This window comes from Pteropus medius, unplaced genomic scaffold, assembly GCF_902729225.1.
Source record: "Pteropus medius unplaced genomic scaffold, Ma_sr-lr_union100, whole genome shotgun sequence".
Classification (NCBI taxonomy): Eukaryota; Metazoa; Chordata; class Mammalia; order Chiroptera; family Pteropodidae; genus Pteropus; species Pteropus medius.
Genome location: NW_024349803.1, coordinates 14,511,444 through 14,534,054, shown reverse-complemented (window position 1 = coordinate 14,534,054; position 22,611 = coordinate 14,511,444). Strand labels below are relative to the sequence as shown.

The 22,611-nt window shown below is 41.8% G+C and overlaps 1 protein-coding gene across 3 annotated transcripts in view; it reads right to left on the bottom strand.

Annotated features, from left to right (window-relative positions):
• Positions 1 to 21,491, bottom strand: part of MYRIP (myosin VIIA and Rab interacting protein) — a 237,842-nt gene extending 216,351 nt beyond the window's left edge. Inside the window, exons 1-2 of one of the 3 annotated variants that reach the window (XM_039837382.1) lie at positions 21,163 to 21,491; positions 8,219 to 8,384 (exon numbers count right to left, since the gene is read on the bottom strand). The gene's annotated coding sequence lies outside the window, so the exon portion shown is untranslated. Of the gene's footprint in view, positions 1 to 8,089; positions 8,385 to 21,162 lie in introns of those variants that run through there. The other 2 variants (XM_039837381.1, XM_039837383.1) reach the window with 2 other exon arrangements.
• Positions 21,492 to 22,611: the final 1,120 nt, after the last annotated feature.

The following is a 22,611-nucleotide window of genomic DNA, read 5'->3' as shown; positions in this document are numbered from 1 at the left end:
TTCTTCAAGGAATTAGGAAAATGTGCAAGGATGTACGTACAAGGATGTTCATTTTAGTATTCCTTATTATAGAAAAATATTGGAAATAAACAGAAAGTCCAAAGATACAGATGAATAAATTATGGTACAGCCATACAATGGAATATTTTGTGTTCACAAAAATACATTAAAACGAATGACCTTTATAGCATGTTAAGAGAAAAAAATCAGATGAAAAATACAGCATGTAGTTCCCCATAAACATTGTATAGCACTGCTATTAATAATAGACCTAAACTGGAAACTATACAAACTATACATCAATAAAAGACTCAATTGTGGTACATTTACCCAGTAGAATACTACACAGCAATAAACATGGATAAACTACAACTACATATAACGGTAGGGGTGAATCTAATAACTATAATGTTGAGCCAAATAAATTAGACACAGAGAATACATAGTGATGATGCCAATTATATAAAGTTCAAAGTCAAGTAAAACTATTCTGTAGTGTTAGAAGCAGGACAGAGGTTTCCATTGGTCAGGAAGAAATAGAAAAATGAAGATTAAAGGAAGATAATGAAAGGAGATACAGAAAGACATGGCAGAGAGACTAGAGAAAGTTAAATTATCAAAAAATAGACAAAAAATTCCTGGAACTAAGAGATAGTCATTTCCAAATTAAAAAGAACCACTGAGTGTCCAAAATGGTGAATAAAAAATGATCCTACATCAAGGTACATCAGAGAAAATTTCAGAATACCTGGTTTAAATAATAATAATAACAAAATTTGGTACCATTTATTGCACTCTACAAGTAAAAGACTTTAAATATTTTGTGTCTTGACTCATTTAATCATTATACAAACTTAGGAAATAAATATAATTACCATACCCATTTTTCAGATGAGCAGGAGATGAAGAGAAGCCAAACAACTATTTAAGATAACAAATGTATCTTGGAAGTAGGATATCAAGAATATGAAATGAACCAAGGTGTCTGTTTCCAGAGCAGGCATCTTAGCATCCATGTTGTTTTCACAGGCAAAAAAACATAGGCACAAAGCTAAATTTTCCTCAATGAAGAAATGGCTGAATAATTTTGGGAAATGCCTATTCCTTGGGAAATTATGCAGCTATTAAAATTAACTTATTCCAAGTAAGTTCCAGTATTATAGAAGTAGCCTGTATCATATTAACCTTCCTGCAGTTAACAATTATAAACTTTAGGAAAAATATAAAAATAACTAGCTGAAAGTACAAGACAGGAGCTAAAAGAAGACAAAAGTTTGAGGGGATGTGACCTTTGAAAGAAAGGAACTGTATTCACGGGGTAACATACAGACTTCTAAGGCTTCTTCAGTGAGAAGAGTCACCAGTCTGAGTGGCATGGGATGACTAGAAAGCATGAAGCATCAGAGGATGTAGCTCAGGGTTGTCTGGGAATTAGAGATGGGGTGGTCTAAGAAAGAACAGAGCCCCAGACCAAAAGATCTAACTTAACTGGCATATATTCAAGCGTATGTCCTAGACTCTTCCTACTTGGGGGTTCTCAGAGTACAATCTGCCTCCCCCAAAGGTATTAGCTTCTTAGATTAGATTAACCCTCACTGGCTTCCGGCGCAGGATATAGCTACAGAGAACTAGAAAGTCCCCAGGGCATGTGTCATTAAATCCCAGTAAATCTCCAGCAGGCCTGACAGCCTACAAAAAAGGAGAGTGGAGAGAATAAAATCCTCATCTAGAATATCAACATTATCGCTTCTTTGGCAGGAATAGAAAACCTGAGTACGTGACCTTGTTCATTTCACAATAAAAAAACCTATTAGTCGGACGTCACCCAATTATACTGTAAGCTTCTGCTGAGACCCTAAGAAACTCTTTTATCACATTCCCCTGTTGCTCAAGTAGCTGATGAAGTATCTGCTGAAATAGATCTCATGAATCAAGGCTATTAAAATTTGGAATTTTCAGTGGGAAAAATATTCAAGTTAACTAGGGGTAAGGTGGATGAAAAAATATTGATTTTTTTTAACAACTTAGAATTTACATTCAAGTTTATATTTTAGTGTCCTTTGGCTTCCTTCATTTATAAGATCATGGGAAAAGACATTGATACTGATTTAAAAATCAGTATTTCCTAAAACGAATAGAAAATTAAAAACTAAAACAAACAAACAAAAATCTTTACTAACCTTATAGTAGTCCTATAAACAGGAGGAAACATCTATTATGCAACTCTGCCTTAGATCTGGCTAAATGAAAACATTATTCTATGTGCATCATTTGAGAATTCTGTGCCAGGTCAGCTGTTAACTTAGGAAGGAATTACGATGCCTGCCACAACCTGATCCAGGTCCCCCCGGCATCTACATCCCTGCCCATTATTCAGTCTGCACCAGGTACGCCCTCCCTCCCGCTTTCAGGACAACGTAAAGATATCCAGAAGAACTGCACTTTGCTAAAGAGGTTTTCCAGGAAGAGGAAAAGACAAAACTTGCGGCTTGAGATTCCAAACCCTTCCTATTATGAGTAAACCCTGGCCAGCTCTCCAGTGGTGCCCCTGTGCGTACCCTGGGCATGGCCGTGCCCTGCCAAACCACCTGCAGTCCCTCCGAGCACTGTGTGCTTCAGGTGTCCCTCCTCGTCATCTCACCTAGGCAGCTCCCCCAGTTCAGGACCCACCTCCACTCTAGAAAACCTCTCCTTACCAGATGAGAGGTATCTCCATTTCCTACTGCCCACCTCTCTGCTTTGGCACATCTTGTGCTGCTATCCTACAATTAACTGTCTGTTTATAACAGAGCTCTGTGAGGGCAGGGACCATGCATTGTTAGTCTTTCTTTCCTCGATGTCTAGTCAACATATTGAATAAATGTTTTCTGAGGGTAGTGAAGGGATATCGGTACCTTGGGTTTATTCGAAGATGCACTAGCTACTGTAGATAATGTCATTTAACACTAGTAAAACTATGAAAGGTGGAATTATTATATTACAGATGATAAAACTGATGCTTAGCTTGATTAAACACCTGCCTGATATAATGTGAATGGAAGTCAAAGAGGTGGAATCAGATCCAGGGTGAGTTTGGGCTCAAGTCTCTCCAATTCCCTTTTTAGAGGGAATGCGTCCTTCAGCATCTCTCATTAGACAAATACCAGAATTCTACTAGATACTGAAGCCATCCCTCAGATGACATGACTTTTCACTATCCTATCTACTACTTTATAAATCTTCACAAGCTGGACTTTCAAACACTGACCAAACCTTTGAAAAGATTTAAAGTGTGGGGAGAGGTTTCTCATCACCTCTGAATTTAAAACATGGTGTTTATTCTGTTCACATCAAAGTGGTTTCTTTGATCAATTCAGGTAGTTCCTATAAAGTTGTCCTTGGAGAGTAGACACATGATGTTTTCCTCTGCCAAATATACACCCACACCCCCAAGAACTTGGTAATAACACCACCTAACTTTCACTCTTACATTTCGTGTGTTCTTAGTAGAACCATCAATCTTGAGGCTTCTGTTTCCCCAGGCTAAATATAAGCACAGACTCATGCCGGACCAATGAGACTTCCCCCTACCCAATCCGGATCCTGTACCAGGTAACCCAAAGACTGTTTGTAGCTGGAGATGAGTAATTCCCAGGGCCCCTCCATGAAGAAGTTCTCCATCTGTTCATAGTACCTAGTACCGAGATCCTTACAGCCATCCTTGTTCCTCTTTCTCTCTGAGGCCTCCAAATCTCTTTCCAAAAATTTCATTTTGCTTGAATTAGGTAAAGATTGTTTCTGTCCCTTGCAGTTAAAAAAAAAAAAACTCAAATGGGCATAACCAAATGTATGAATAAAAGGACTCTTGCTTCCTCACCTGAAGAAAAACTGAAATCACTTTCTGGGCACCGTAAACTAAAGCTTGGCTATATATATATAGTCATATATATATAGTAATATATATATAGTTATATATATATAATCATATATATATAACCATATATACAATCACATATATAACTATATATAGTCACATACATATAGTTTTATATATATATATATAAATCATATATGTATATAGTCATACATAGAGCTTTTTAGAAATAACCATGTTAATTCAATGATTAGGTAATATTGGGAGTATGAAAAACAAGGACGGATACAAATTTTTATGGTAGAGATTTTTGTGTGGGGAGGAGATAATTCTATCAAGTAAAAGGGAAATGATAATGATATAGTTGATTTCAGGTTTTCACACACACGAAAAAGGACAGTCAATAATAACAACTATATAAGTTCTTACCTAACTAGGCAATAGATGCCAAAAGTCTGATTCTTCCTCTGAAGAAACAGGCTTGGAATGATTCAATAATTTACCCTAGATTACAAATCTAGTCATTCAAATAAACACTGGTCTCACTCCAAAGTCAACGCTCTGCCTATTGTGACACACTGCCTACCAGTTGCATAATTCACTTCAATCTATCCAAAGGGCTCAAACATCATCTAACCGATATCTTAGATTATATAAATATAATTTGTACATCCAAAAGCAAACGTCAGTTTCATATCATACCTACTTGGTGGACTACGCTAAGGAATGTGAAGCAGATTGTCTTCTGCCACATATTCCAATGAACGAATCTTTGCCTCCCAGCAAATGATATCAGGCTTTCGGCAACAGCTATGGCTTGGTTTGAAAAGGTCAGCTCTGCTGAACTCAAAGTCAGCAGTCTTGTCAAAGCAGCATCAGGAACTGGAGGATATTTAGCACATGTTAAGAATATAAATAACTCTCACACTTCAAGTGCATGCCTGATAGATGAGAGGCTGCAAAGAAAGGTTCATCCAAATTCTTATTGTAAGTGCCAAACAAGAACCTTAAATTCAACACTACACATGATATCAATGAGAAATTTCCCTTCTCTTACAGAGTCCATAATACTCATTTGTTCCATAAACATCTGGAAGAGTATTACACAGCTTCAGATATAAAAAGAAAAAATATTGATTGTCGTTCTCCATGAGAATCATAATTTAATAAGGAAGACATGCAAGTCAACAAACTATTTTCATGCAGCGAGCGAGCAGTGCTCAGTCTCAGAAATGCACAGGGCTCAACAAGTTGCAAGTGCAAAGAACAGAAGGGCACTCAGAAAAGGCATACAGCAGAATTATGAGTCGGAGATAAAAAGAGGATGATCGAAAGGCTTCCAAGAAAAACCCGGGGAATGAAATGACCATAAGAAGCTTTGAAAAGCTCCAATATATTCTTGGGAATCTACAAGGCCACATGCATGTACAGGAATTTGTGCATACACAGAGCTGTGCATATGCTAAAGAAAGAGTTAAAAAGGCTCTAATCTCTCATCTCTAGATGAACCTTCAGGCACTGAGTAAGCAAGAAGTGAAGGCCAAGAAAGATGTGCTCTGGCAGGCCAAGAAGTTGCCTGCCAGAGCACTGAAAACATACTCAAACACAAACAGAGTCCCTTTGGCAAAGGCTGGAAGACTTATGGATTCAAAGGATTAAGGAAATGTATGTCCGATCAGCTGACCACTAAGCTAACCAAGCAGAACTTCAGTGGCCACACATGACAAAGAATACTGAACTTACTCAGTACAGAAAAGTCACTAAACAAACAGAAACAATTCAGGAGGAGGTGAAATCTAATTTTTAGTTACCACATTATATTATTTGAAATGTCTAGTTTTCAACAAAAATGATGATATGTAAAGAGAAAAAGGACTCACAGGGGTATAAAAATAGTCAACAGAAACTGTTCTTGATAAAGACCATACACTGGACTTACTGGCCAAAGACTTTAAATTAACTATTATAAATATGATCAAAGTACTAAAGGAAACCATGTCTAAAGAATTAAGAGGAGGTATGAGAACAGAGTTTCATCAGAGAATATCAATAATGAGACAGATATAATGAAAAAGAACTACAAAGAAATACTAGAGTTGAAAAGTGCAATAATTGAAATTTAAAAAATGATCACTAGAAAGACTTAACAGAATATCTGAATTGGCAGAAAAACCAGGTAACTTAAAGATAAGTTCTGAGATTGTTTAAAATTGAGATTATCCATTCTGAGGTATAGAAAGAAAAAAAAATGAAGAAAAATGAAGACAGCCTTCAGAGACTTCTGGAACACCATCAAGCACACCAGAAAAAAAAAACAACTGGAGAATAAGGAACAAAAAAATATCTAAATAAATTATGGTGGACAACTATCTAAATTAGATGAAAAACACTAATCTACACATCCAAGAAGCTCAATAAACTCCAGGCATGATAAATTCAAAAAGAAGCTTACCTAGATACATCATAGTCAAACTGCCAAAAGCCAAACAAGAGACAGAATCTTGAAAACAAGAGAAAATGACATCACATAAGAGATCCTCTTAAGATCAACTACAAACTTCTCGTCTGGAATCATGGAGATCAGAAGGTAGTAGGATGGCATATTCAAAGAACTGAAAGGGAAGAACTATCATTTAAGAATTCTATATCCAGAAAAGTTATCCTTCAAAAATGAAGTAGAAATTAAGACATTCCTGAAAAACAAAAACATGGCTTCCTATAGTCTGGATGCCATCACCCTGGGAATGCCAGACACCAGCTCCTATAGGCCTGGTGATCCCCCATCTGAACCAGTGACCCTCCTGATATTTCACGGAGGCTATAAGCTCAGGCTATTTTAGGCAAAACTTCCCTGTTAAACAGAAGTGACACTGTGATTTTATTTCTGGCAAAGGAGAACAGGTCTGCAAGCTGAAAATTGGTTGAGAGATCTTATTATCTCTATCCATATGAGATCGGATTGCATTTCCTACCTATTAGATCATGATGGAAACTTCTTTAGAAGTAAGGATGGTAAAGTTGGGAGAGATGCTTCCGTGGTCTCTGCTGGTAGTGCCTGGTGGCAGCAGGTCTTGGGAGATAGTTTCAAATGGTATTAGATGGGCACCCAAACATACCCTAAACACAAAGTGGAGGGAGTTGGCAGGAGTGTGGGGGACAGCCAAGAGAGTGGGAGTCTAAACCAGTGGTTCTCGGCTAAGGGCTATACTGCCTCCCAGGAGGCATTCCGCAATGTCTGGAGAAGTTTTTAGTTGTCACAGCCTGGGACATGCTACTGGCATCTAGTGGGTAGAGGCCAGGAGTTGCTGCTAAACACTGATGCACAGGACAGACCCCCACAACAAAGAACTGTCTGGTTCAACATGTCAACAGTGTCAAGGCTGAGACACTCTGGTCTAAACAGAAAACCATAAAGCATGTTTTCAGACTCTTGCTCTGTGCCTCCCAACACACCTAGGCATGCCCAGCAGAGTTCACAAGGGGGCATTCACTACTGTCGCTGTGCAGGGAGGCGTGAGAGACTGGGGTCACCACAGAGACTCTGGGTTCTGAAATCACTCACAGACACTGTAATGGTTCATTTTATGCATTAACTTGATTGGGCCATGGGTGCCCAGATATTTGGTCGAACCTTCTTCTGGGTGTGTCTGAGAGTTTCTGGATGAGATTAATATCTGAATCAGTCGACTGAATAAAGCAGATTGCTCTCCCTAATGTGGGTGGGCCTCATTTAATCGGTTGAAGGCCTGAATAAAACAAAAAGGCTGACCCTCCCCCAAGTAAGACAGAATTCTGCCTGATGTGTTCAAATTGGGACATTAGCTTGTTCCTGCCTCTGGACTCAAACTGAAACATCAGTTCTTCCCGGGTCTCAAGCCTGCTAGCCTTTGGTCTGGACCTATACCATTGGATCTTCTGATTCTCAGGCCTTCGGATTCAGTCTGGAACTACACTAGTAGCTGTCCTGGTTCCCTAGATGCAAATCTTGGGATTTGTCAGTCTACATAATCGTGTGAGCTGATTACTTATAACAAATATCTTTATTTTATACATATAGATGTATTTATACACACACATCCTATTGGTTCTGTTTATCTGGAGAACTCTGACTAATACAGACACATATACACATTACACATTATTGGCAAATAAATGGCCCACTTTATAAACTGTGATTACATTTTTCTGGCTTTATCTGCAATGACTGTATAAGAAACAAAGAAAAAAGCCCAGTACCTGTATGACAGCCCCATGCATTTTTCTGCCATCCCGAGTTAGAGCAACATCTTCCATCCCCTAGTTTTGTTTTCTGAGTCTGGGCATGGTGCTTCGAAGCTCTGTGATGCCCCTCTATCTGCTTCCCACCTTTTGGGTGATTTCATGTCGCTCCTCTGCACAGAGGACAGCTAATGAACACTCGATAAAAAACACACAGCTCTTCAGCCCCCTGAGAATTTCCTCTTCAGTTCCACCTGAATAATGATGCTTTTTGCTCCTTCTGCTGTGTAAAAGTCTGGTACAATTCTTCTGTCTGCAATAAAAGTGTTTCAAGATAAGAGTTGGCAGCTGGCTTCATTTGGAACTAGACCACATAATTAGAGTGAGATCATAACACTATGAAAAAATATACATTAAGAACTCACTCATTCAGACTTCATCAATTCTGAATTTGTGATCAAACGTGGTAGGCTAAAATTTACTGTTCCGTTTGTTCTTAAAATAAAGGGATTAAGACAACTAATAGTAGATGAAGAGAATATTTACCTTCCAAAGAGAACAAATCATTATCAAGTATTCACTTAGAAGTATCAATATATATATATAAACACCACAATTACAGTATAAGCAAATCACAGCTGCAAAGCCTGGGCTTTTAGTATTCAAATGAATAATCAATTAAAAACACCTAATAAAAAATGCGATGGTTTTGATGGTTTTGGTATTTAGATTCAGAAATAAATAATGAGTACCGAGGTGGTTTTACATATTTTTATCCAACTTCTGACCACCCAAAGCACCCTGGGAAAATCTTTTCCTTCTCCTACCCTCCTTTGGAAACGGGACACTGGAGTCTACTTCAGGATTAGGGTGGTCAGTGCATTGTGGAAAGAGGCGAAGCAAGTTGTAGCAAATCATTTTAGGTCCTTTGTCCTTTTGCTCTGCTCCTACCTCAACGCTGTGCTTTATCTTTAGAGAGAGAGTTCCCTCTACATCCTAGAAACATGTCCATAGAATAAAAAAATGTTCTCATAGAGTCACAGAGTGGGAAGAATGAATACTTAAAAATGATTCATTGCCTTCTTTGAAACCCGTTCCTGTGCGTGTTTGATCGAGGCCTGAGCATCCTCTGGCATATGTGATCTACATCTGCCCTTTCTCTTTCCAACTCCTTCCTACCACAGAGCTGTAAATTATGAAAATTCATGATACTCCCCCTCTTTCTTAGTGTAAAAATTTAGCAATACTCTTAGGGAAGGGATGGTACTGATTGGGAATAACAGTTTTCATAGATTTGCCTTTAAGAAGAAAACAAAGTGCTGAACCCTATAGGAATGAACCCTTTCGACTTCCACGCTAGTTGTAGTCCATTTTAGATGTTTCAAAACAAAATTTTCCAAACTATCCACATACATTCATTTTCTAATACACCCTTTAGAAGGCACAGAATTTATTATATTTGATCAGCATGTTCTAGAATCATTCTGTGGCTGCAGGAAAGTTGTCTTATTTTACTTAATTTAAATCTGATCGAAGCTTTTTAATGTGTTCATTCAGATTCGGGTAACTACCGGAAGTACAGATGTTTTCCTTTTGAGACGTTCTGGGTAGTAGACCGAGTATTACAGAGTACCTTTTCAGCACGGCTGACGGGCAAAGGCCTGGCTGGAGCAATGTGTCTAGACTTAGAAAAAATGTGGGTGACAACTCCCTTAGCACCCAGGAGTCCCTCCAGCCTCTGCCTCCATTACTCATGGGTTGCTAACATTTATTTGTTGACTGACTGATTTAAGAGCAAGCGATTAAAAAGAACTCTTGCCAAATTTCACCAAGTCCTGCCATGAATGCTGTAACTAAGAAAGCGTCAACTATTCTTTGTCAAATGAGGTCATCCAAAATGCCTACCAAGTGCCTAAAACTCAATATATCTCAATATATAACTTTGAAGCTCAGAGATACATTCTATACTTAAATAAAAAAAGAAATGACCCCAATTATAACCCTCAACAAGTTAAATGAAGACAGAAATATAGATAACAATTTTAAAGAAGAGGAAATGAAATGTATGGAAATAGTAAACTCCCAAATGAGAAGTACTTTTCGAATGTGTGATAAAAAGTCTAATTCTAAACCAGCTCCCACTGTGTTCCAAGCCAGTGTTCCAAGGGCAAACATCTGTGCCCTAAGTAGGGCCCGCTCCCATAAGCACGAAAGTGCCTTCCCCAGGCCCAGAGTTAGCACACTGCCTCTCCAGCTGCAGCCTCAGTCCTAACGACTGAGTCTAACCTGCTGGTTCGCTAATGGATTGTCCTAAACAGTCTAGGGCTGTTGTTTTCTATTAATGTTGTTATAATCAACATCACTATTTAGGCTTTCAGGAAAAAAAAAAAAGGAGGCTTGATGCTTGGTGGGCTTTTTTGGATTTTGGAGATGACACACCTGTGCTGCTCTCAGCTATGTACTAAGTAAACCATTAGGCAGCCAGTTTTGAGTGGGGCCCAGAGAAAGAGAAGGCCCTGTAGCAAGTCCAGCTGGCAGGGCAAGCTGCTGTTTCCCTTGGTTTATGCATGATCCAACAGATCCAATGATATCAAAGTAACTACAGCAAATAGGACCTCTGGGAAGTTCTAGGTAAAGCACTTCAAAGGCTTCTAAGGGTGTTAGAACAGAGCCATATCCTCCCATACAGATAACTCTTCTCCTTTAGAGAAACAGTTCATTCTTGCTATCAGGCCCTGGTACTGAATGCCTGCCTAGGGGACATCGAGAGACCATATGACCAGAAGAGCACAGCTTTGAGCTTCTTATTAGGTTAGGTGTGTGCAGCGGGCATCCACTGTCAAGTAGAAATGGCACATAAGAAATTAGGCTCAAGCAGTGCCAGTTCCACAAGGTATGAGTTGCCTGAGCAGGTATCAAACTCCTATGTCTATGTCTGTTTTGTCTCCCCTCCCTCGATCCATACCTATCTCCTCACAGAAAGTTCTTGATAATCAGAGAGAAAATGCCAGGCCTGATTTCTGAATGATTCTGTGAGATATCATTATCGCCAACCAGAAGTAGACAGCTACAGTAATACAGCCCTCCTCAGGGGCAGCTCTGAAGGATAGTAATGAAGGGTAATCCTTCTTGTAGGCAGGATTTCAAGCAGCATATTGATTTTCCATGTTGTCAGGACTGAGAAAGGTCAAGAGGAATAGACCTATATCAATTCATGGGCAGCAGCTAATAGTATGGCAGGATGGGAAAGACCAAGCTTGGGAATTCGGTGACAAGGAGGTCTGGGAGAGAGATATGCAGATGATGGACCTCTCAAAAGAGCACAGTATGATGCCATCTGGACATCTGTGTGGAAGCGCTCACTAATCAAGCAAACAAAATGATAACTAGGGAGGTCAGGAAGCCATATTTAATGAGCTCTTGTACAAAACAGACATGGCAGCAGGGCCCAACAACATGGCTACACATGAGTCTCACCTCACAGACTTCCTCTTTGCAGGCCTGATCTATCCCCACTGCCGAGGGCCCATCTTGCCCAATAGCAGAGACCAGCGCTGAGCCCCCTCCCCGGATGTGGCAGAAAGGAGACCGTCAACCACCTGGTGGCAGAGTGATTACACTAGACTCCCTTTGTCATAGAGAGGGTAGGGATTCCTCCCTGGAATAGACACATATAGATTTGCCATCTCTGCCTGTAATGCTTCTGCCTGCACCTTTATCTGTCACTCACAGAATATCTAATTCACTGTCATGGTTCCCTGCACCATGTTGTGACTGACAAAGAAACTCATTTTATAGCCAAAGAAGTTTGGCTATGGACTCGTGTCCGTGGAATTCACTAGTCTTACCAATGTACCACATCGCCTGATCAAATGGTAGAATGACCGTTTTCTACCTCTGGACCAGATGGTTTACAAAACAGTTCTCGGACCTGACCTTTTTTAATGCTGTGGTTTCTTCAAAGACCAAGTCCCCAGCGCAATAAATAGGTTTCTTTCTTTCTTTCTTTTTTTTCAAAGACTGAATATAGCGAAAGTTGAAATAAATGTTTGAACTAAAGTGGAGTGTACATTTTCAAAAGGAAAATAGTCTCAAATAGAAAAACTTACAATAAGATATTGTGCTCAACTAGGCTTTTCAAACTGTGGTTATAATCAAAGGAATATAAGCAATAACATAGAGATTTGATCCTAGAAAATATCTTATTGAATAGATAACAAAGAAGAGAGTGAATATGCGCTAGGCATTATAAAAAAAAAAAAAGAAGAACAAGAAGGATGGAGAGAGAAACCTCCAATTCAGTACCATGGCAGGAGGGAAATGGTTTAATGATCTTTAACATTAGCCGATCCATGGAGGGCTCAGTAATATACCTTACTTCGGCAGGAGGTTCAGAGACATGTACTTTAATTAAACTTAGCTACTTCAAGGATAATTAAAGGTGCATTACAGAATTCTATAGACGAGATTACAGAACTCTTAAGCACGAAGCAACAAAAACAGCTTCAGCTTTAAGAAAGTGGATCAGCAATTTGAGAGGGACAACGGACGGTTGAGAGGGCAGTTAAGTGTAGAGTAGGAATGCCCAAGGATATTTAATTCAAATCGGAAAAAAATAATGAAAAAATAAAATTTTCTTCATTTTTCCTCAAAATCCAAAGGTAACACCCTAAATGCGTAGTGTAAAGATTCCATTACATGGCCAATGGAATTTGCCATAGTCTCTGCCCATTGATCCTGAAATCAACAAACACAGCTTGAGTGCCCACTTGTAATTGGAGATATGTCAAAGAAGAACCCAGAAATAAAGCACGAAGTTTATGTGGTTTTCAACACCACAAAAATTCCCATTTAAGAAAACTGGAAAGATACGATGTCATAAAAGAAAGTCATCTGACACCACGAAACAAATATAACTAGTACTAACATAACACACTGGTTCACTGAAGTCTCACTTCTCCCGCTCTTTGTAGGTGCTGTGTTGTTTTCGTCCTAGTATACACAGATGTATGCGTCCATTTCACCAAATACTTTATTTCCAGCATATTCCCACGTTAGAATGATCACTTTTAAACATCACTCCTAATGGTTTTGTTATATCGTATCAAGCGGATCTACTTACTGGCCTGGTCCTATTGTTGTGCATCTGGGTTGATTTCCAGTTTGGACTACTTCATAGAGAACTATGAAAACATCTTTGTGTGTGAAGGGGTTTCCACATTAAGGACTCTCCCCGCTTAGACTAGATTCCCAGAAATAAAATGACTAGGTCTAAGGTTAAGAATACTAAGGCCCCCGAGACACATTTTCAGGCATCTGTCTGCAGGGCAACAGCTAACCAGGAAAGCCCGCTGAGTGAGTAAAACTAACTCCGATGACGACATACATGCCTGCTGCTGAACCCGTCTTATCTGTGCAGGCTCTTTGCGGGCACTGCTTTAGCTAAAATTGGGCCTTTGCTTCTAAGAATTAGACTTTTTATCATACATTTTCTTTGGAAAGTCTGAAAAGAACCTGCAACTACTCCGGTGAGATGAATCAAGAGTAAAAGAGGGAAGGCATTGAGTTGAGACCAAAGGAAGTGGCGGCCACCTCGACAGGCAGGCTTCCTTAACCCACTATGACTTAGAAGGGACTTGGGTTTTGTGTCCCACGGAGATCCTTGCCTTCCCAAGAAGTGGCCTTGACTGAACAAGCAGAAGACCTCGTTATGCCTCCTCCCATGCACCCCACTTGATCTCACGTCTTCCGGCAGCCCTTCCACCTTTTTGAGAAACAGTTGTAACCATCTCCCAGATTTGCCAAAAATGATTTTTGTTTTTTTGTTTCTCATTCTTCTTGTTGCTTTTGGATCATGTATAGAAGAGAAGGGGGAAATATCAGCATGACATCACCATCTACCATCAGCAGTAGTCTGAGGGGAGGGAAACTGAGGCAGAAAGTGGGGGGCAGTGGCAGTGGGAAGAGCAAGCATCAGGTACCTGGCAACTGTGGAAAGAAGGATGTAGAACTGAGAGCACAAAGGGACAGTTGGGGGATCTCGGGCACTCAGGCACCAGATGGCGAGACCTGCAGTCCTCGGAGAGGCACTGACATTCACTGGAGCATGGAGCTGAAAAACCCATTGGCAGATTCTAAAAGACTTTAAACAAGGATTCAATTAAAACGGCATTTCTGTTTTTCTTCTAATTAGCCATAAAAGAAAGAGACTAATCTCGAATACTCTGGTAACATGTCATTCTACTAAATCAAAGTCTCTAATGATCAATAAATTGCTCTCCACAAAAGCAAAACAACGAAACCACATTCATATCACACAAATAACAAAAACAGCACCTGCCATATTTTCTGAGGCTAGAGCTACATAGATAAAGTGAAATGATGCTCGAGCCAATGGTTTTCAAGAGAACGTTAGGAAGAGGTTTGGGGCTGGAAGCACTGCTTACATAGATTGGGCTACATTCAGAAAAAAAAAAGAAAGAAAAAAAAAGAGGCTTGGGTTCTTTGCTTCTCCAGTGATATCTAGTCATCCAAGCCTAGAAAATGACCCTGCACACTTGGAGAGAGTTACATTTCATATCAAAAAGAGAGAACCATATATGATGACATAGTTACCTAAGCCACAAGTCAGTCTCTTTGTGGACTTTAGCAAATAGCCACATTAGATCCTGGGGCCACGGGTGTCTCTCTCCTCCAGGCACGCACCCTTGCTCACATGTCTTGCATTTTTTTCCCCAAGTGCCTGCTCAGTGAGATTAAGTTGTCAACCCACAGAATGGATTCGGGCATTCCTACTGCAGATCACCTATCTGTCACATCGGTGCCATTACACTGTAAATCACAAAAAGCCACAAAAGAACTTTCTCTATAGAGTGTTTTTCTTTCCCCAGCTGAAGATATATTAATATATACCCAAAAAATTAGCTTATAATCACCTAGGGAAGATAATGGGAGAAAAAAACATGTGGTTGAATATAAAACCAAAACCGGTATTCAAGGAATGTGCAGGCCGTTTCATGCAGCTCTTTTTTACTCTCCTTACACAAATGCAGAATTGATTCTCAGAGTAAGTTTGAAGTGGGTGAGGTTCCTCTCAGGAAAGTATCCAGCCCATCCCCCAACCGAGCCATCTTTCAGCCTTTTCTCCAAAAACCTTCCAAGGATTTCACGCTGTTTTGGTCTTCCTGTCACTAGCGACTGATCGTGAATAAACGCATTCGCATTAGGGTGTTAATGGTCCATTATTGCTTTAGAGTTACCCCAATCAAGGTCTTCTAAATTTCAAAAGAAGAGACAATGAAAAGGAATAATTGTGCCATGGTGGAACCCCACCCTGGGACAGGCTGCCCTGAACAAAGGCACTACCAAGTAGCCAACCTTTTACCTAAATGCCTACCAATTCTTCTAAGCTAAGTAAATATTTATATGATGTTTATGATTTATATACTTATAGATAATCACTTATATGATGAAAGATTCGAAATGAAAAGGTCAAAAACTCTAAGCTTTCTAAATGAACTTTAGGATATTTATATACACACAAACATACATACATATATACTTTTTACTTTAATACCTTTGTTCTTCCTTCTCCAGTATTATTGTTTCCTTAACGTGACAGATATTATCCGTATACACTACTCTGGAAGTTTTAGTGAGTATAGCCACTTTGGGAGAGCAATTTGGCACTAAGGGGTTGAATTGTAAATTTACATAAAATATAATCCTGCAATTCCACTTCTGGGCATACATCCTCAAGAATTCTTTTGCATGTGCATAAATATATTTCAAAGATGTTTACTGCACACGTCTATGCAATAGTCCAAAAAATGAAGAAGCCATCTAAAGTCCATCATGGAGGAACAGATTAATAAACTATGGTATTTTCATATGATGAAATGATATTTAACAGTTAAAAATATCTGTCTAAATCTGTTAGTTCTCCTAAAAACATCCAGTAGTCATGTAAGTTTCTTTTACAGAAAGCAAAAAAGAAACAACCCTCACAGAAATCTCTACAGTGAAGTCTGCTATGAAGAACTGAAAAATATGAAGATGGGTGCTGCCTCACAAGAAAAAAAAAGGAGCCTGGTTTTTTCCTTTGCCTACGAAATTGGCAATGTTGATGAATAATCATATTTATCGCTGGCAAGGCATGGGGATCTGGCACACTTGTACATTAGCAATAGCAAAATAAATTTATAAACTTTCCTGGAGAGTGATTTGGCAATATGGATCAAATATTTAAAGAAAAGTAATTTAGATAAGCTAATTCATCCTAAGAAAACAAAAATGTATATAAAGATGAAGTTACAATACAAAGTATAAAGTGGTTGATATTTTAAAAGAATGATTTTGTTAAATAAATTACGGTACATAAATGAAATAGATTATTAGGAGGATAAAAATGATACAGAAGATTATTGACATTAACGTTGCTCATATGTTGTTAAGTAAAAAAAAAATGACCTTATTTGTGTTTAAAAATTATATTTATATGGTCCTTACTATTCAAAGATATCTGGTATCAGAGAAGAGTCAATTAAAGTGAATCCATTTAAAACGAGAACCAGAATTTCACAGTAAATAACAGGAAATTAAAAGCTTTGATTAGCACTATTTTTGAAGAAAAAGAAATAAGTATATAATTTTATTTGATATTTTACCAAATTTTGATAACAATATTTTTCATAGGAAGGGATATTTAGGAGAAATCCTAAAAATTCAAGTTGAAGCCTAAAGGGTCAAGAATGGCCAAGAAAATTATGAAGAAAAAGGCTAAGAAGGGAAGATTTATTATAAAGCTTTAATAATTCAATGAAAATGGTATTAGTTGAGGAATTACAAAAAGAACAGAACAGAGTTAAGAAATAGATCCAAAAATATAACAGAAATTGGTACATGACAGAGAAGGCAACAAAATAAATGAGAAAAGTTAATTATCCATTAAATGATAATGAGATAAAGTTTTCAATAAGGAAAACAAGTAGATGTCTGCCTCACACAATAGAGAAATATAAATTTCAGAGGAGTTTAAGGATCTAAAAGTTTGGTCTTTAAAAAAAATTGGTAATGCATAGAGAAGAAGACTTAAAAACCAAGCTACGTTTTTTTAAAGATCTCTAAGGGAAATGCAGAGTAAAAGAACCTTGAAATATATTCCATATTTTTCAAATTAACTTAAATGAAAGCATCTGATTAATAGCAGGCACAGTCAAAGAGATGGGCATACAAGGAACTCCAACACAGGGCTAACAGGAGTATAAAGTGGCACAGCTGCACCAGAGGGCAATTTGCAAAGCCCAGTAGGGTTGAGGTAACTGACAGATGTTGCTGCAAGCATATCCTACTATCCAAATATTCAGTTTCTAGGGGTATATGTGGTAGACACACTTATGTACATTTCTACAAGATCTTTTCAAGGATATTCCCTACAATATTTTTTATAATAGCAAAAGGTAAAAACGCTTTTTTCATCCATCGACAGAGAATATTTAAGCTCTAGTACATCAAAGAAATAGTATATCTACAATAATCGACATATGTTATCAACACATGTCAAAAACAATACTAGGTGAAAAAAGCAAATCACAAAAGTAAATGACAGGCCTTCATTTACATAAAATTTTAAACACCAAAGAAGACTACACATTTTAATGGGCACACACTAGTTCCAATGTTACAGGTTGCATGGACTCAACCCCAAAATTATCATCCTTCAGTGTCTGAATTTCCCTCTTGCTCAGAGAGAATTTTCTATGTATGGTAATCCCACACTTAGACTTAAGTAGCTACTACCTGTAAAGTTCTATGCTAAAGAAGACAAAAGAATTATCCAAGACTCCTCTCACCCTGCAGAAGGCTAAAACTCAGTTACGAAAGTTGTCTAAGAGACTTGCCTTTCAAATCTTGCTCTGACACACGGCAAATACTCAACATTCTCAGCAATCAGAGACGCAGTGGCCATCACACAAATCCAATCATCTAAACAGCATCTCAGTCACACTGACAGTAAAGAGGAAAAGGTGATGGGTGGAAGAAGGGCCCTTAGCCATCTCCAAGGCTGGACAACATCCCCCGCCCACTGAAGGTTCCCCTGGAGACTTGGCCCCCACGCTGGGGAAAGCATAGGGCATTTCTTCCAGCAGCAGTTGTGCTAAACCCAGGCCTGTTTATTCTTCCGGGTTCACCATGGACAGCGCTCTTTCCTACCTCAGGAAAGAAAACTTCTCTCACCTTTTGGAGAATTCTGGGGTAAAATGAGACCTAAAAGACCATAATACACCTAAGCTAGCTTCTCAACTGACCTTCTTTAAAATCCCAAGGACATATCACAGCTCCATATTACTAAAGAGAAGGCGATAGTCTCAGATTCACCTGCCCCAACCCACAAGCCACCGTCCTAAAAACCGGGGTAGAATTCTATCCATGGAGTTGGTGGACACCAGAGGGAAGCCTCCCTGCTGGACACTGCAAAATCCGCAGTGTTTGGAAATTACTTTGGGAGATCCTGAAGTGTTGGATTTTATTCCTGGGATTCCTTCCGGGGGGCTTGGGAAAGGATGGTGGGTATTTCAGCTCTCCAGCCAATGCTGCGCCACCATGTGGCAACAGCCCAAACAACTCATAAATCACTCAGCCTTGAAATTCTGTGATTCTCCACCAAATTTTTCACTTAGAGGAATTCAAAATATTTCCATTTTTATGTATAAAATAAGAATTCGTTCATAGCTTTTCTTTGTTATTTTATTATCACACTATTTCAGATTTGCATTATTCAAATAGACTCTATGAATAAACCAGCCTCCATTTATCAATGTAAATACTGTTATATCTGGGTTCGAGCTTACCTGAGAACCAATGATCAGGGTATGTGTGTGGGAGTGGGGGAGGGGGAGAACAACCGGTTCAGATTCCAACCAGATCTTAAGACCAAATTCTTCCTTCTAGTTTTCTGGACTGGCTTATGTATGACTACTACCTTTGGTTTGCAAGGTCACTGCCACACATTACCACACACACACAATACCACACACACAAAGGAGGTAGAAAATCATCTAGTGGTTTCATTTTCACTTTGAAACTAAAATGATAAAATAAATGGTAACAGTAATAAAAATAAAACTTGCCTGACAAAACCGAGCAGGATGATGGTTACCCTTGGGGGATAGTGCCTGTAGGGGTAATGAGGAGACTAGGAACATTCTAGGTCTTAAGCTGGGCACTGTTTCCACAGGTGTGTTAAGTTTGTGAAAATCTATTGAAAATACACTTCAGACATGTGCAATTTTTCTGTGATTATGTCATACCTCGTATAACGTTAAAACAAAGTCACTAAGGTCTGACCTGTCATCCTTCCTCAAATTGCTTTTGAGACAAAAGTCTGCAAACAATAACAGTCAGGAAGGCAAAATCAGGGAGATGCTCAGTTCCCTACAAGGTATTCCAGTCTATGTGAATCAATTGCTCTAAAGGCTAAGGCCACAGATGAACTTTCCATTCTGTCTTTCTTGGCAAGAAGAAAAGAGACAGGATACACTCTTAGTTTAAAATATCATGACCAGGCAAGGAACGTCAACAAGAAGATAGAAAGGAGTATTTTCAAAGTCTTACCAAACTAAATTTCTCTGGAAAGAAGGATTTTTAGATCTGTGAACAGAGTCCTAGAGGCTGATGTAAAAAATTCTTTAAATCACCTCCATTTCCCCCACAGTTCAGTTCCTCCTGGACCATCTTCCTTCTACTTTCACATCTATCATGTACCCTAAAACCACAACTGCCTTGGGAAAACTAAATGGCAGGGAACATTCCATTTTATAGATTAAGAAATTGAGGCTCAAAGATACTTGTCAGACATCACAAAACTAGTTCATCTCATCATTGAGTTGTAGCGAGGGAGGCTGAGGAGAAGGGACAGAGTGATAAGTCAAAAGGGGAGGGGCGACCGTCTCCCCAGCCCCAAGTTCTGAGAACTGCTTGCAGCCCCACAGGAGCGGCCTCAAGGATCTGGAGTGAAAGATTCCGTCTGACCACATTTACACTCTCTGGGATCGGACTCCTTCCTTCCCTGGGAAAATGTGAAACAAATCCAGATCAAAGGGTAGGGAGAGGGGCGGACGGAAATGAAGGCAGACCTGAGGCATTTTCTAAAACCTGATGTAAGCCAGTGTTGGGGAAGCCAATCCCAGAGCGCGATGTCCCTGGGCCCCAACTCGTATGTGCAGGTAGTTTCTCAGATACTCATCCTCGGGGACAGGGCTTATTTGGGAGGAAACGGAGCAGGATGCATCTAAGAGAAGAGCAGGCGCGTAGCAAATTCCCCAGCCCCGCCGAGACGTTAGTAAATTAAGTGATGGGGAGTGAAGGGGATGCGACAAATGCCTCAAGTGCAGGAGGAGTTCCCACCGCGGAACAGTTCTCCGAGCTCACGCCAAAGGTCCCCCGTGAGGTTCCATGAGCTCGGCTCTCGATCTCTCCAAACAAGGCGGAGCTGGGGGAGGGAGTATGAAGAAGAGACCGGGAATAAGCCGAAGTGACCACCCCCTCTTTCCCTGCAACAGCGCGCTCCTCTCCAGGCAGTCCGCGGACCCAGCCAGACGCAATCGACTCGGATTCTTACTCCGCGCACCAGCCATGACCTTGAGCGAGTCCCTGATTAGCCCCATTTTACAGAAATAAAGAGTCCGAACGAGTTAAGTCCGCCCCGCTGAGCCGCTTCGCGGTTTAAGACGCCCGCGGGTGCGCCTGCAGCGTAGTAGGTGCGCGGTGAACCGCAGCCCAAAGAGCTACGTGGCCAGTGGGAATCGGAAACGGCGAGGGAAAGGCTGAGGCGAGCTCCGGCCCCGGCCGCGGGAGGAAGGCGCGGTTCCCACTCCGCGACCATGCAAGTTCAACGCCGCCCCCCTCCCCACCCACCCACCCACACACCCCTCCGCAGCGGTGAACTGGCCATACCGCGGACCTGGGCTCGGGACGCGCACGGGGTGTGGGGGGACGTGAGAGATATACCTCCACACACCCACCCCCGAAGTTGCCGCAACGTAATAGAGACAGTGGCGCAAAGGCTCGGGAGGGGAGGGGACAGCACTCACACGGGGTGGCCAGGCTGGAGCAAGTCCGTGACCCAGGTCATCGATGGCGGCCGGGCTCAGGCCACCGCGCCTCAGAATACCTGGGGCACCTGAAGAACCGCGGCGCGTGGACTTGGAGGCGGCGAGCTGCGAGGCAGGGGCGCGCGGGTCGTGAGACGCAGCAGATCTGAGCCGCAACGCCTCGGGGCTCCGCACCCAGAACCGCAGTCGCAGCGGGAGCCGGGGAGCGGGCAGGAGGCGGGAGCGCGGCAGCGGCAGCGGCAGCGGCTGCGAGGGAGGCGCCGGCGCCGCAGGCATCCAGGGCCAGCTTGGCTGCAGCCGCCGCCGACACCCGCTGGCCCTGCGGACCGCCAATCAGAGGCGCCCGGGGCGGGGGAGCGTGCGGAGGCGGGGCGGGGGCGCGTGCCGGGCGCCCGGCTGGAGGGGCGGTGCGCGATGGCGCCTGCGCTGGGGCCGGGGTGCCTGCCGGCGGGCTCCTCAGGAACGCCCTCGGCTCGCGGGCGGCAAGCGTGGGGAGGACCGGGGGCCTCGGGAGGAGGCGGGGCTGGGGCTGCGCGCGCCGTGGGCGGGGACCTGCGCCCCTTCCCAGGCGCACCCTTGCGGCGCAGCACGCGCTAGGGGCCACGACCCAAGAGCCCCCATATGGAACCTCAGGCTTTCCCAGGTCCGAAGTAACGCTTTTCCTGTCCATTGCCCCTGAGCCCCCGAGGCTCGGCCCCTCCCTGACCGCAGAGTGTCGGGTCACCGGATCCCGGGCCGGCCTGGCTCTACCAACGCCGTCGCTCGCGGGCCGGAGTGTGGGCGCCCTCCCACCGGAGCCTCACTAGAGCCGGCGTGTCGCTCCTCAGAAGACCGCTCTCCCTCACTTTACAGTCAGTCCCAGGGTATTTAAAGTCTCCGTGGTGAGCCCGGTTTGACTTCCTTTCATTCTCTCATGAATTGACTGTGCTAGAGACTCTCATTCGTTCAACACGCGTGGACTGGGTTCGCGCTGGGCTCGGGGAGCTGTCCCAGGCCACTGCGCGCCCAAATCGCTCTAAGCCCCACCCCGGCCGCACCGCGGGGTTAGTGAGCCAGCGCTGGCAGAAGGACGCCCGAAGATTGCTGCAGGCGAGGGACGCATTCGGGCTTATGCTGGAAGCTCCAGGTCCTGATAGAGACACTGGGAAGTGAAAGGTTCCTCTCCGGGCCGGGCTTCACGGTGCGTTTGCATCCATCAGGCACAAGGCCTGGAATCTTCCAAAGACGGACAGCCTCAGCATGAACAACTCCGCAGTGAAAACACGTTGTCAATTTTAGCTGCAGGATGAAAGCCATTCCACAAAGTGTGGAGCTACATTGGTGATTCCGAAAACCCTGGGAATCCTCCTCTCTCAGGACGGTGGATTGAGGCTGTTCTCACCGTGTACATTTGCGCAGTAGAAATGGATGGCTGATCTGTCCGCAGCA